The 14,506-nt window shown below is 35.7% G+C and overlaps 1 non-coding gene across 1 annotated transcript; it reads left to right on the forward strand.

The window, feature by feature from the left end:
• The first annotated feature begins 270 nt into the window (after positions 1 to 270).
• Positions 271 to 374, forward strand: LOC112768122 (small nucleolar RNA R71). Its single transcript, XR_003185560.1, has one exon. It is a non-coding gene; the product is annotated as a small nucleolar RNA R71 (small nucleolar RNA).
• The last annotated feature ends 14,132 nt before the right edge of the window (positions 375 to 14,506 follow it).

Consider the following 14,506-nt stretch of genomic DNA (forward strand, 5'->3'; position numbering starts at 1 on the left):
ACTTGCTGAGTCAATATTTTGTTCTGAGCCAATATGGCATTCAGAGTATCAATCTCCAGAACTCTTTTCTTCTGAGTTGTCCCATTATTCACAGGATTTCTTTTAGAAGTGTACATGAATTGGTTATTTGCAACCATTTTAATGAGTTCCTGGGCTTCTTCAGGCGTCTTCTTCAGATGAAGAAATCCACCAGCAGAGTTGTCCAATGACATCTTGGACAGTTCAGACAGACCATCATAGAATATACATATGATGCTCCATTCTGAAAGCATGCCAGAAGGACACCTTCTGATCAATTACTTGTATATTTCCCAAGCTTCATAGAGGGATTCACCTTCCTTCTGTCTGAAGGTTTGGACTTCCACTCTAAGCTTGCTCAATTTTTGAGGTGGAAAGAATTTGGCCAAGAAAGCATTGACCAACTTTTCTCAAGAGTTCATGCTATCTTTAGGTTGTGAGTCCAACCATGTCCTAGCTCTGTCTCTTACAGCAAAGGGAAAAAGCATAAGTCTGTAGACCTCAGGATTAACCCCCTGGGTTTTAACAGTGTCACAGATTTGCAAGAATTCAGTTAAAAACTGATGAGGATCTTCCAATGGAAGTCCATGATACTTGCAATTTTGCTGCATTAGAGAAACTAATTGAGGCTTAAGCTCAAAGTTGTTTGCTCCAATTGCAGGAATTGAGATGCTCCTTCCACAGAAGTCAGAAGAGGGTGCAATAAAGTCACCAAGCATCTTCCTTGCATCTCCACCATTATTATTGGGTTCGGCCATCTCTTCTTTTTTCGAAAAATTCTGTCAGGTCCTCTCCAGAGTGTTGTGCTTTAGCTTCTCTTAGCTTCATCTTTAGAGTCCTTTTAGGTTCTGGATCAGCTTCAACAAGAATGTTCTTATCCTTGCTCCTGCTCATATGAAAAAGAAGAGAACAAAAAAGAGTAGAAATCCTCTATGTCACAGTATAGAGATTCCTTTATGTGAGTAGAAGAAGAGAAGAGTAGACAAATGAGAAGAGAAAAATTCGAACACAGAGAGGGGGAGAGGGTTCAAATTTTAAGAAGAAGAGAAGTGTTAGTGATTAAATAAATAAAGGTTTAATTACTCTGTTGGTCCCTATAGTTTCGCGAAATTTTCAATTAGGTCCCTATACTTTTTTCCTTTTAATTGAGTTCTTGCACCAAATTTTTTTTTTAATTAAGCCAATTACTACTAAGAAGGACTTAATTGAAAAAAAAAATTAGTGCAGGGACTCAATTAAAAAGAAAAAAAAGTATAGGGACCTAATTGAAAATTTCACAAAACTATAAGGACCAACAGAGTAATTAAACCATAAATAAATAGAAAGAGATGAGAGAGAGAGAGTTTTTGAAAATTAATTAAAATAAAATAAAAAATATTTTTGTTTTTATTTAAATTTTGAGTTAGAATTCGAAAATTAAGAGAATAAATAAAATAAAATTTGAAAACTAATTAAATTAATTAATTAAAAAGATTTTTTGAAAAAGTGGTTAGTGATTTTCGAAAATTAGAGAGAAAAAAAAGTAGTTAGATGGTTTTGAAAAAGATATGATTGAAATAGAAAACTTTTAAAATCAAACAAAAAGTCAAGTAGTTAATTGAAAAAAATTTGAAAATCAAATTTAAAAAGATTTTGAAATTGATTTTGAAAGGATATGATTTGAAATTTATTTTGAAAAAGATTTGAAAAGGAAATTAAAAAAGATTTGATTTTGAAAATTAAAGTTGATTACTTGACTAACAAGAAACTTGAAGATATGATTTTAAAATTTAAAGATTGAACATTTCTTAATGGGCAAGTAACAACTTGAAAATTTTTGAATCAAAATATTAAATGTTAGTAATAAATTCGAAAATATGAAATAAAAATAAGAAAAAGATTTTGAAAATCAATTTTTGAAATTTTCGAAAAATATAAAAGAAAAATAGAAAATATTTGATTTTTGAAAAAGTTTTGAAAAGATAAGATTTTTAAATTGAAAATTTGACTTGACTCATAAGAAACAATTAAATTTTAAAAATTTTTTGATTAAGTCAATCAAATTTTTGAAAATTTATGAGAAGAAAAGGGAAAGATATTATTTTTTTTTATTTTTTGAATTTTAATGAGGAAAGAGAAAAACATCTAAATGACACATAACATAAAAATTATGAATCAAAACAAGGAAAATATGCAAGAACACTTTGGATGTCAAGATGAACACCAAGAACACTTTGAAGATCATGATGAACATCAAGAACATGTTTTTGAAAATTTTTAAGAAAAGAAAAACATGCAAGACACCAAACTTAAAAATTTTTAAACTTTAGATACTAATAATTCAAGAATGCATATGAAAAACAAGAAAAGATACAAAATAAGAATATCACAAGATTAAACAAAGAAAATCATCAAGAACAACTTGAAGATCATGAAGAACACCATGCATGAGTTTTTTATTCGAAAATTTTAGGAAAAATTAAAAAGATGCAATTGACACCAAACTTAAAATTTGACACTAGACACAAACAAAAAACACAAAATATTTTTGGTTTTTATGATTTTATTAATTTTTTTGGATTTTTTTTCGAAAATTAATTAGGAAAAGAAAATAAAGAAATTCAAAATTTTTTATACGCATTCTAGGAATCATGCAATATTAGTCTAAAGTTTCAGTCTAAAAAAAGATTAGACATGGCTAGCCAAGTTTTAGCAGGATATTACATACAACAGCCAAATTGATGGGAATCAACTAGCTCCTGTAATGATAAAAGCATCATCTGAAACTCTAGAATTCATTCTTAAAAATTCTGAAGAATTTTTAGAAAACTACACATATTTTATTTTGTTCTTCAGAAAAAAATTTTTTTCTTTTTTTTTTTTTTGAAATTTTTCGAAAATAAGAAGCTTAAAAATAAAATAAAATTACCTAATATGAGCAACAAGATGAACCGTCAGTTGTCCAAACTCGAACAATTTCTGACAATGGCGCCAAAAACTTGGTGCACGAAATTGTGATTTAAAATCTTGGTATGGCGAAATAGTGATCTCAACACTTTTTCACAACTCCAATGCAACTAACCAGCAAGTGCACTGGGTCGTCCAAGTAATACCTTACGTGAGTAAGGATCGATCCCACGGAGATTGTCGGCTTGAAGCAAGCTATGGTCATCCTTGTAAATCTCAGTCAGGCGGATTAAAATAGTTATGAGATTTTGATAAATAAAATATAAATAAAATATAAAATAAGATAGAAATACTTATGTAATTCATTGGTGGGAATTTCAGATAAGTGTATAGAGATGCTTTGTTGCTTCTGAACCTCTGCTTTCCTATTGCCTTCCTCCAACCATGTATTACCTCCTTCCATGGCAAGCTACATGATCCTCTCGGATGAAAACAAATCCATATGCGCTGTCACTACACGGCTAATCATCTGTCGGTTCCCGCTAGCGTCAGAATAGGACCATTGTCCTTTTGCGCACTGTCACTTGCGCTCCACATTCGCAGGTTTGAAGCTCATCACAGTCATCCCTTCTTAGATCCTACTCGGAATACCACAGACAAGGTTTAGACTTTCCGGCTCCCGGATCCTACTCGGAATACCACAGACAAGGTTTAGACTTTTCGGATCCCAAGAATGCTGCCAATGGTTCTAGCCTATACCACAAAGACTCTGATCTCAAGGAATGGAAGGCTCTGTTGTCAGGAGAGGCAACCATGCGTCGTGGACCAGGAGGCTATGAGATACACACTCAAGCTATTGCAGATAGAACGGACGTGGTTGTCAGGCACGCGTTCATAAGTGAGAATGATGATGAGTGTCACGGATCATCACATTCATCAGGTTGAAGTGCGAGTGGATATCTTAGAATAAGAATAAGCTTGAATTGAATAGAAGAACAATAGTACTTTGCATTAATTCATGAAGAACAGCAGAGCTCCACACCTTAATCTATGGGGTGTAGAAATTCCACCGTTGAAAATACATAAGTGAAAATAGTCTAGGCATGGCCGAATGACCAGCCTCCAAACGTGTACAATATCAAAAGATGGTCAAAAGATATAAAATAAATCACTAAAAGTAGTTTTTATACTAAACTAGTAACTAGGATTTACAGAAAATGAGTAACTAAGTGCAGATAGTGCAGAAATCTACTTCCGGGGCCCACTTGGTGTGTGCTTGGGTTGAGCATTGAAGCTTTTTCATGCTTGGGCTGTTCCTGGAGTTAAACGCCAGTTTTGGTGCCAGTTTGGGCGTTTAACTCCAATTCAGGTGCCAGTTTGGGCGTTTTACGCGAAGATGTTTTAGGCTGACTTTGGACGCCAGTTTGGGCCATCAAATCTCGAGCAAAGTATGGACTATTATATATTGATAGAAAGCCTAGGATTTCTACTTTCTAACGCAATTAAGAGCGTGCTAATAGGGCTTCTGTAGCTCCAAAAAATCCACTTCGAGTGCAGGGAGGTCAGAATCCAACAGCATTTGTAGTCCTTTTTCAGCCTCTGAATCAGATTTTTGCTCAGGTCCCTCAATTTCAGCCAGAAAATATCTGAAATCACAGAAAAAACACACAAACTCATAGTAAAGTCCAGAAATGTGATTTTTGCATAAAAACTAATAAAAATATAGTAAAAATTAACTAAAACATACTAAAAACTATATAAAAATAATGCCAAAAAGGGTATAAATTATCTGCTCATCAATACACATTCCTGAAAAAGAATGATCTCAAATTAGCATCCGAAAATCTACAAGGAAAAAATAAATATTGTAGCATATTGAGCATAAGAAAATGAAAAAGAAAGGAAGAAAAGAGAATTAAATGGAGAAAGAAGTGATCGATGGATTCCCATAAGCAAAGTATGAATATGTTATCACCTAAATCACCTCATTTTAACTGATAAAGTATGAATAGTAAGAAATTCAAAACAATAACCAGACATTATGGCATTAATATATTTCTTATCAACACATAGCAGGTTGCAAACATATACATATATAAATATATAAAAAGTACATATAACTTGTTAATGTTATAGGATTAAATTAAACTAAATGATACAAGATCCAAAATTTGTAATGCCATCTTTTATAGTCCTTAACTGTCAGATAAGATCACACTTATGGTCTCACCAAAAAAAATAGAAAAAATTATCTTCTTCAATTCATCTATTAGCTTACGATTAGCTTAATATTGCAGGCACATGGAATTGGAACAATTTTAGCTATGAATCAACAATTATAAGTAATTATGAGTGGATTAAGCATCACATGATTAATATTTAAGTTTCCTTTGTAGAAAATCCTTTTCCAAAAGTCCAAAACCTAGCAATTTCGGATAAAATAAACTAATCAATATGTCTTATTAGCGATGAAAGTGAATGAAAGAAAACAAAACATAGGAATTACAACACGAAAATAGCAATAAAAGAGAAAGAAGATTAAAGTTACCTGCACGACTGAGGCGAGATCGAAGAGAGAAACACATCAACTAAGCAATACACAAGCGAGAAATGCACTAGTAATTTTTGTGAGAATAGCTTTGATCGAGAAATTAATAAAACAAGTAGCGCATAAATTCAAATAAGGGAAAGGAGAGCGCGAATCTCAAAAAGAGATAGAGAAATGGAAGACGTGCGGTTTGAAAATCTCGAGGGGGACACCGGGAAGGTAGAAAGAGTGAACGCAGGAGAAAGTGAAGAGGATGAGGACGGAGGTGACGTAGACGGTGGTGGAGAAATGCACATTAGGGTTCGAAAGGGAACGACGAGCCAGGAAGGGGTGTGACGAAGTTTTGTGGCGATGGAAGTTCAGTGCAATGGAAGTTCGGCGCGACGGCGACGTAAGGTGCGACGGCGGTGCAAGGCTGCGAGGCGCCACCAATAGAGCATTTGGATGGGATGAGTGTGGAGGCGCAGGAAAGAGATATGTGAAATGCGGAGGAGCTCGGAACGCAAATCTTTATTTTAATGAGTTAATAGTCAAAATCGTCTCAAAAAGATACCTCGATCTCTATATTCGTCCCCGAAAGATAAAGTTAATCAAAATCGTCCCCGAAAGATGACGGACATGACCACGTTCGTCCTTCCGTCATCTCCTTCGTTGAGGTGACTAACGTTGGGTGACGTGTTCCATTAACTGCCCGTGTGGCACACTAATAAAACGATGCCGTTTTGATTCAATGGCCTCCAGGTCTTGATGCGACGTCGTTTAGTGTCCAGGAGAGATTCAAAACGTTGCAAAGCATCACCCCTCTGTTAACAACCATCTCTCTCTGTTTTGCTCCAAAACGTATCGTCTCCCTCAAGCTATTCTCTAAGCCTTTGACCCAACATTTAAACCACGCCATCAACCTTTATCAATGTTGGAAGGCGATTAAAACAGAAGAGGTATCGGTACTGAATACAGAGCTGTTCGTCTCCTGGAGCAACATTGATAGTGGAGGAAGCCATTGCGATGATTAGAGGTAAGGATGAAACATTTTTCTTGTTTTTTGAGTTATTTTGTGGCGTGATGTCTTTCTAGTAACGTGACTCATGTGTTCTTCTGAGTCTGGGTAGGGTTTGGGATGACTAAGGATTTGTATGACTGTTCTTATATGATATGAATGGGTAAGAATGTTTTGCTTTTACTGTCTAAGTTATGATTTTTTTAGGTAGGGCTGTTTCATTTTAGGGCTTTGTGATGCTTTCAGGAAAGATTTTAACTATTAACTCTTATTTTAATATTTTTCATGAAATATTTTAAATTACAGACTGATTTTTTATCTGTAATATTTTAATAAAATGTAGTATTTTTGTTTATTTAAATATAGATGGATTTTTTATTGGTAATTATTTTTCACGAAAAAACTAATTTTTTTAATAGAATTATTGACAGATTTTTTTTTTCATTTGTAATTTATGTTAATTCATTTTTTTGTCTCCCACAAAAATTTCTTTGCAAAATCTGCCTGTATTTCTGTGGAATAAAATCTGTCTAAAATATCCATTTGTAATAAGTAATTTTCTTGTAGTGATTTATAAAAAAAAGTATATTTTTTGTTATTTTTATCATATTTTTAAATCTTATTTAAAGATAATTTTATTATTTTAAGATTTCAACAATATTTTTATCAGGGTCTATATCTTTTTTTCAGAAACATCTTTTATGGTTTACTTGTTGCGGGATTTATTATTTTATTGAAAAAACTAATTAACTTAAAAATAATTTTTTTTAATTCTTTAATAGATTTGTAAAAGAATTTTAATAAATGTAAAAAAAAATAGAAACAAATTAGAAGCTATATTTTCATCTTTTAAAAACGAGCTTTATAATACAGAAAGGTGTATAATAATAAGATTTTTAATATTATATTTAAATAAATTTTATAATATTTAAAAGAAATTATTTTTAAAAAAAATCTTTTTAAAAGTTTTTCGAACCAAAGTCCAAAATATTGTAACGTTCCAAGCAAGCAAATGGTGAATTCATATTAATATTGAAAGTTTTATAATTTGTGTTTTTCTTACCAGTTATTATACCTTTGGAATAGTGAGCATAGTTTTAAAACTAAAATAACTAATGATAAACCATTCACTGTTAGAGAAACATAAATATAATTCATGCATGCATAACATGAGGGTCTATTAAACATTATAAATGATTATTCTATTCAAATAACATTATTTTCTCCCTAGAATTATTTAATTTTAATTATTCCCTCCCGAATGGCTGGGCAGGGCCGTCGCTGGGTGCTAGAAAATCCATATTATTAGCGTGTAACACCACCTCATTTATTGGTGGCATTTCCACCTTCATTATTTCTGGTGAAGTTTCGTCAACATTATACTTCTCTGCAATTTGATCAACAAAAACCAATCATCAGCAGGGAAAAATCAATATGAACAAAATTTTTGCACTTTAGTTTTTAAACCACAAAAATCTTTATAGCCCAGTTTGGATTTTCAAAAATCGAAACCATGATAATTGATAATGTGCATCCTCTTTATATTTTATGTTGGTGTTTTAGACTTATAAAATCTCATAAAGAAGAAGAGAAATTGTGAAATTATAAGCCTTTAAATTTAGGTGCAAGTAAGTAGGTTTTTTTATTTATATATGCATGAGAAAATTATTTATTCTCAAAATGCGCATGGATGGAAACTGTGCTCAAAATGCACATATCCATTTTATGCTAGGCACCCACAAAATGATTGAAATGGTGAGTAATTTTATTTCGTGGGTGCCTGGCCTAAAATGGAGCTGCGCATTTTGGGAATAAATAATTTTCTATAATTCCATTTTGAGCATAGCATTTAGTTATATGTAATAATTTTATAATGTGGTTGATTTTATAATTTTAAAAAAATTCGGTGGAGGTTGTATTGTCTACACTAAGCATCGTCCGTGGGTTGATTAGGACAATCCTTTCTAGTATGACCGACTTGCCTACAGAGGCCACACCGCTTCTCCTGTCGCTCGACCTCATCCATGTCATTCTGGAATCTAGTAGACACAGGTCTCCCAGTAGCCTTCCGACACATGAGTGGATTAGGACGGAGCATCGTCCCATACCACTCCGGCCACAGGGACTCATCTGGTATCGGTGGAAACTCCATCTCGTACACTTTGAAGATTGCTTCCTGTTTGTAAACTGGATGAACAACGGGGCCCACAAGGACACACCCGGCAAGGGCATGGCGGCACGGGTAGTGGCGAGATTGAAAAAGGCCACAGTCACACGTACCCACTGAAAGCCAGACACGGAAGGAACCTTGCGACCAACTCTTGAACGGCTTTAACTCTTCCACGACAAACATGGAAGTCCTCCTATCACAATGAGTAACACGCATCTTTGGGATACTTTCTCTGTTCTTCTCAATGGCTGCCATCAGCCTCTGGGAAAAGCGGGTTCCAGCAGCCAGCTGTGACTGTGCCTCCCTGCCTTTTGTGACGAATAACTTCTGTAACTGTTTGTACGTGATGCGCATGATGGCAAAAATTGGCAAGTATCGTGTACCCTTGAGAATTGCATTGGATCACTATGACAGATTTGTAGTCATGTGACCAAACTGCCTACCACTGTCGCAGTGTTGCAGCCATATCTCTTTGTTGAAACGACCAGCCCAGTCTACCATCCCCAGGGACACTCCTCTCAAGGCATCCATGTACAACTCATACCCAGCCTTGCTTGGACTATAAGCGACATTTATAAGGTATCTCTTGCCTTCGGATAACTTAAAATGAGTCATGAAGTTAGCGGCCATGTGTTTGATACAGTAAGTGTGGAACGCCTTAAGAGGATGCCAACCACTATCATCAGCACTAAGTGCAGCCTTGATAGCGTGCGATCTGTCGGAGATAAACAGCAGACATTCTTATGGGGTGACATGGCATCTCAGATTAGTAAGGAAGAACGACCATGACTCGGTACTCTCAGACTCCACAATGGCAAAAGCAATAGGCAAGATATTGATGTTGCCATCTTGTGCCACCACTATAAGCAACACCCCACCGTATCTACCATACAAATGCGTGCCATCAATGAAAACAAACGGCTTACAATGCTTGAAAGCCTCAACACAAGATGAAAAATCCCAAAATATTTTATCGAACATGCTACAGTCGCGTATTGTAAGAACCGCGACTAATTAACAGCTTAATTAACCGGGCACTAATTTTAAAGATTTGGCCCAAAGTTAGGCCAAATGGGCTAAAAACGCTAACGGGTTGGATTGGGTCCAAGTTGGGACCAAGTCCAACATATATAAACACTCAAACACACCCATTTCAGCTCATTAAACACTTGCATGAGAGTGGGAGCTGTTGAAGTGAGAAGAGAGGTGAGGGTTTTCAAAAATACTATTCACATTCAACTTCAATTGATCATATCTTGAGCTACAATGCTCCGATTCGCGTGCCATTTGCGGCTACGCGAAACTCTTGCCGAGTCCGTTAGTTTCATCTAACCAAAGTGGTAAGAATCTCAAGAATCCATGCCCAGTTTTTTGCCCTTGTGCAATTCAAATTCTAGGTTTTGGTTTTGAGTGAAATTTTGTGTTTTGGTTGTTTAGGTACTAACCATTAGTGAGGGATTATTGGATTCTATCCCAAATTTCAGTGAATAAGGTAAGGTTTCTCAAGAACCCTTGTAAATTGATATATTGTGAGTATTAGGTTTTGATTTTTATGAAATATATGATGTTAGTCTGAGCATTAGTTCTTGTTGGAGTTGCCTTGGATATTTGGAAGCATTTGGATTGGGATTGGTGGCTTGATTTTGGTTGAAAACTTGGTTTAGACTCAATTTTGGGTATTGTGCATATTGAGAATTAGCCAAGGTATGGTTTCGGTTTACTCAATGTAATATGTAATATTTCTCGACACTTAAGCTAGTGGACCATAGGATAGGTTTGAAATTGATTGTTGATAATTGTGATGTATGATTATTTTGATGATTGTGATGATTTTGGTGAATGATGATAATAAATTATGATATTTGTTGATGTTGAGGATGGTGGATTGATATTGAGATTGGATTATTGTGATTATGTGAAATTATGATGAAGTATGGTAGGTGATGCTTATGAGTAGTGAGATTGTGTCAAAGTTGGTTATGTTGGATTTTTTATATAGGTGTTGAATTAGTTGAATTATGATGGAAAGATAAAGTATAGCATTTAGTAGTGTTTTATGGTGAAATTGAATAAGCTTTGATTTGTTTTGGTTGTGAATTTTCGAAGTTTGAGAACCTAGCTAATTTTGGAAAAAATCATTTTTAGTGAACTTTGACGGATCATAACTTGAACCTCAAATCTTGAAATTTGACGATCTTTGTTTTAAATTAAAGGTGGTTTTAAGAGCTTTAAATTGATATAAAGTTTGAGGAAAATGGATTTTTGTAGAAGAAGTTATGAACGTTTAAAGTTTGGTGCTTAAAACTGAAGTTTTGCAGATTTGAAAATTTCCTAAGTCTGGTGAGGGTTGTGTACGTGACACAGTGCACGCGACGCGGCCATTCCATTCGGGTTAGGCATCTCGCGTACGCGGGCACTGCATGCATATGTGAGCTATCAGAATTTTAACCCTTGTGTACGCGAACTTTAACACGCAACGCGAGCAACCCATTCGGGTTGGGACACTCGCGTACGCGAGTAGGTAGTTGCATACGCAAGCAAGTGGTTGCGTACGCGACCACCCATATTTTGACTAAATGCGTACGCGAGACCCCTATTTTTCTGAAAAACTATTTTTCTTCGTTTCCAAAGGTTCTCTAGCTTTTCCAAACATTCTTTAAAAGTCGTTTAAGAATACTATCTAGTGCTTAGGTCCTTATACTACTAAAGATGAGTTAAAGACTTAAATAGGTGAATTTCTATATGAATTTAGAAGACGGAGACTTAGGTTTTTGGAGTAATGAGGATGGATTAATCGAGAGAAATGGCGGGATACTGTAATAATGATAAATGTGATGAGTTGTGAAATTCCGGATTGATGGTGGTTGAGACGAGTTTAGGAGTCGGAGTAGAAAGATGACTTTATTGAGTATTCAGAATGAATTCTGAAAACCACTAATACATTGTTTTATGCAGAGACTGTTGAGTCGCTATGCGCCTCAGGCAAGGGCTGTGGCAGTCTCCCGCTTGTCGAGATCGCGGTGCTGGCGTAAGGACGGTGGTTAATCCCGCTTACGTTAAGCTGTGAGGGCCGGGGTGGTATCTTGCTCGCATAACCTTCTCTGCTGCATGAGTGTGCAGGGCCTATATCCCTGGCGTGACGAATTTCTCTGCTGCATGAGTCTGCAGGCCTATATCCCTGGCGTAGCAGAAAGGCTACATCTAGAAGAATGTGTCGGGTTGGTATTTATACATGAGCCACTTAGGACAAGCAGTCATCATGTACATATTCTATATGTTTGTTTGCTTTGCCGACTTGCATTGTTTGCTTAATTATATAACATGTTTAATTGCTTCTTGTGTTACTTGCTATATATGATAATTACTTATGCTTTACTTGTATGAATTACTTGTGTTTTCTACTGGGATTGAGGAGGTTCGGTAGGCGGTGGCGATGGGATCGTATGGCGGTTAGGCTGGCGAAGGCTGTGGAACAGCGGTGTAAATGTTAGTTTAGAGATTCCTTAAGATAGAATACCCTGATTCATTTATGGTTTTAAAGTTATGGTTTTAAATTTAGATATGCTTTAAGTTTGAATCTTATGCCCGATGTGAATTTCTAGGATTGCCTCTAGCGTCCCAGAATCTTACATATTACATTATTGGGCACTGTTACCATACTGAGAACCTCCGGTTCTCATACCAGTATCCAAGGTTTTGTCAAAGGGCAACACGGAGACTCCATGGACAGCCATTTGCATCTTGACGGCATTTCACATGGTACTTTAATTGGTCTGATTCGATCACCCGGTATTCAGCACTCTGGCGAATACTGTAGTTCTTCACACCCTACATCACTGCATCTCAGCATTTGAATCTGTGGCCGACTCGAGACTCTACACCACTGTCTAGGTTGTAATCTTCCTCTCCCATGTTGGAAAACGGAGTTCTCTCATGCATGGCGTCCAGATCCAACGTATGATAGTAACTTGGTACATCTGATAGCACCGGAATTGGGTGGAAGAAGGCAAAACATAGCGCACAGCTGCCTCAGTGGGCGTCTTCAGTACATACTCCTCCTCATCACCCCCTTAGAAGAATCACTGCCGCCATTATCAGCAACATACTCTTCATTAGAGTCTTCCTCACTAACCTCCATGTCCTCCACTGGAATGGCAACATGAATGGGTGGTGGTGCGAGAGGTCGGTCGTCCTGTACATAAGTCGAGTCTACAGAACCACCACCACCAACATCTCCAACCTCGAAAAAAAGCTCCATCGCTTGTTCCGCCATGATTCTCCCATAGATGTCAAACATGAGTCGCACATGCTCGTCCCCTAGAAGTCGAAATAGTCGAAACCGGAAAACTCCATTACCCAATGGTGCCGACAACCTATACCCACCCTTCCGACCTCCCTTGTGTCTGTGCCACCAAGGTTGCTCAGTATCAAACTCTTCAACTCGGACAACGAACTCACATGCTGAGTGCGTAACAGAATCGGATTCTCACACTCAAATATCACCCCATTGTCGACATTTCTCATACGACAATTGGGGTAAACACACACAACTATGTATATGCTATTACTGGCCATTGTTGCCTTTTTCTTATGAGAAAAACGGGACAAAAGAAGATATGAAATTAATGTGAAGAATGCAAGGGTTAGAAATCCTCTTATAGCTACTGAAAAATTGTCTCACTGTATCTCGTTTATACTGTAAACGAGATATGTGTAAAATTATCTTATTCACAGTGTAAACAAGATAAGAGAGGGTGACAGATTTCGGTAATAAATTTTAAAATTATTTAATTCAGTCATTATTATATTTATTAAAATAAAAAATCCCAAGATTTTTGTACTTTATCTTTTTTATTTCACAGTTCTTTTGGAGGAGAGCTTGAAGTGTGCATCTTGACTTGCTTTGCATGAAGTTGATGTTGATTTTTTATAACCATATTTAAGTTATTTAAATTTATTATTTATGTTGGACTTAATTTCACTGGAATAGATTTATAAGAGGGAATCCTTTCTATGTTGGAAACTACACAATAATAAGGAGATGCACAATAGAATAGCTAGGAGATTGCATGCTTGATTGATGCTTGTTTGAAATCTTCTAGTCCAATCTCCCTTTGATCTGCTATTATGAATGATGACATCATTCACCTTGGACTAGATGCCAACGCACTTCCACTAGAGGATGATGAGCTTCAAGAAGAAGACAGGATCAATGGTGACGAAGAAGAGGAAGACGAGTTCGATGATAATCAGAAAACTATATTGGAAGAGGAGGATGGTGAATCAGAGGAAGAAGATTAATCTGATTAGTGTTAATGTAAACATAGTTTTGTGATATATATTTCTTTATGAAACTTTGCGTATTTGTAATATATGTTTCAGTGAATGTAAACATAATTCCGTAAATATAATATAGTTAGCATTGTTTCAAATATTTTAGTTACCATCTTTCGCTATTTGTAATTTAAGTTTTTTTTTGTAATTTGTATCAGGTTTGAAGCACTATTTCAATTGTTAATTATCAGGGTACACTGGAAATGGACGGAAAAATATAATTTAAATAAAAAAGAATGCTATTGTTAGAATTACTGTCGAACTATTCCAACGGTAACATTTTTTTAAAAAAATTTCAAATAAGTTTTCCGCCTGAAATAGCGTTGGATGAATCCAAGTGATATGGTGGGAAAAGCGAACGAAGTGGTACCAAATGTTACCGCCGGATTATTCTGACAGTACCATCGACCAAGATCCATTTTCATTGTTAACATATTCCGTCGAAAAAATCGACGGTAATTTTCGTTGGACACAAAAAATCCGACGGTAAATATTTACCGGCGAGATTTATACTGGTTGATATTTTTTGGTAGTAAATTCGATGGTAAAATAA

This window comes from Arachis hypogaea, chromosome 17 (genome assembly GCF_003086295.3).
Source record: "Arachis hypogaea cultivar Tifrunner chromosome 17, arahy.Tifrunner.gnm2.J5K5, whole genome shotgun sequence".
Classification (NCBI taxonomy): domain Eukaryota; kingdom Viridiplantae; phylum Streptophyta; class Magnoliopsida; order Fabales; family Fabaceae; genus Arachis; species Arachis hypogaea.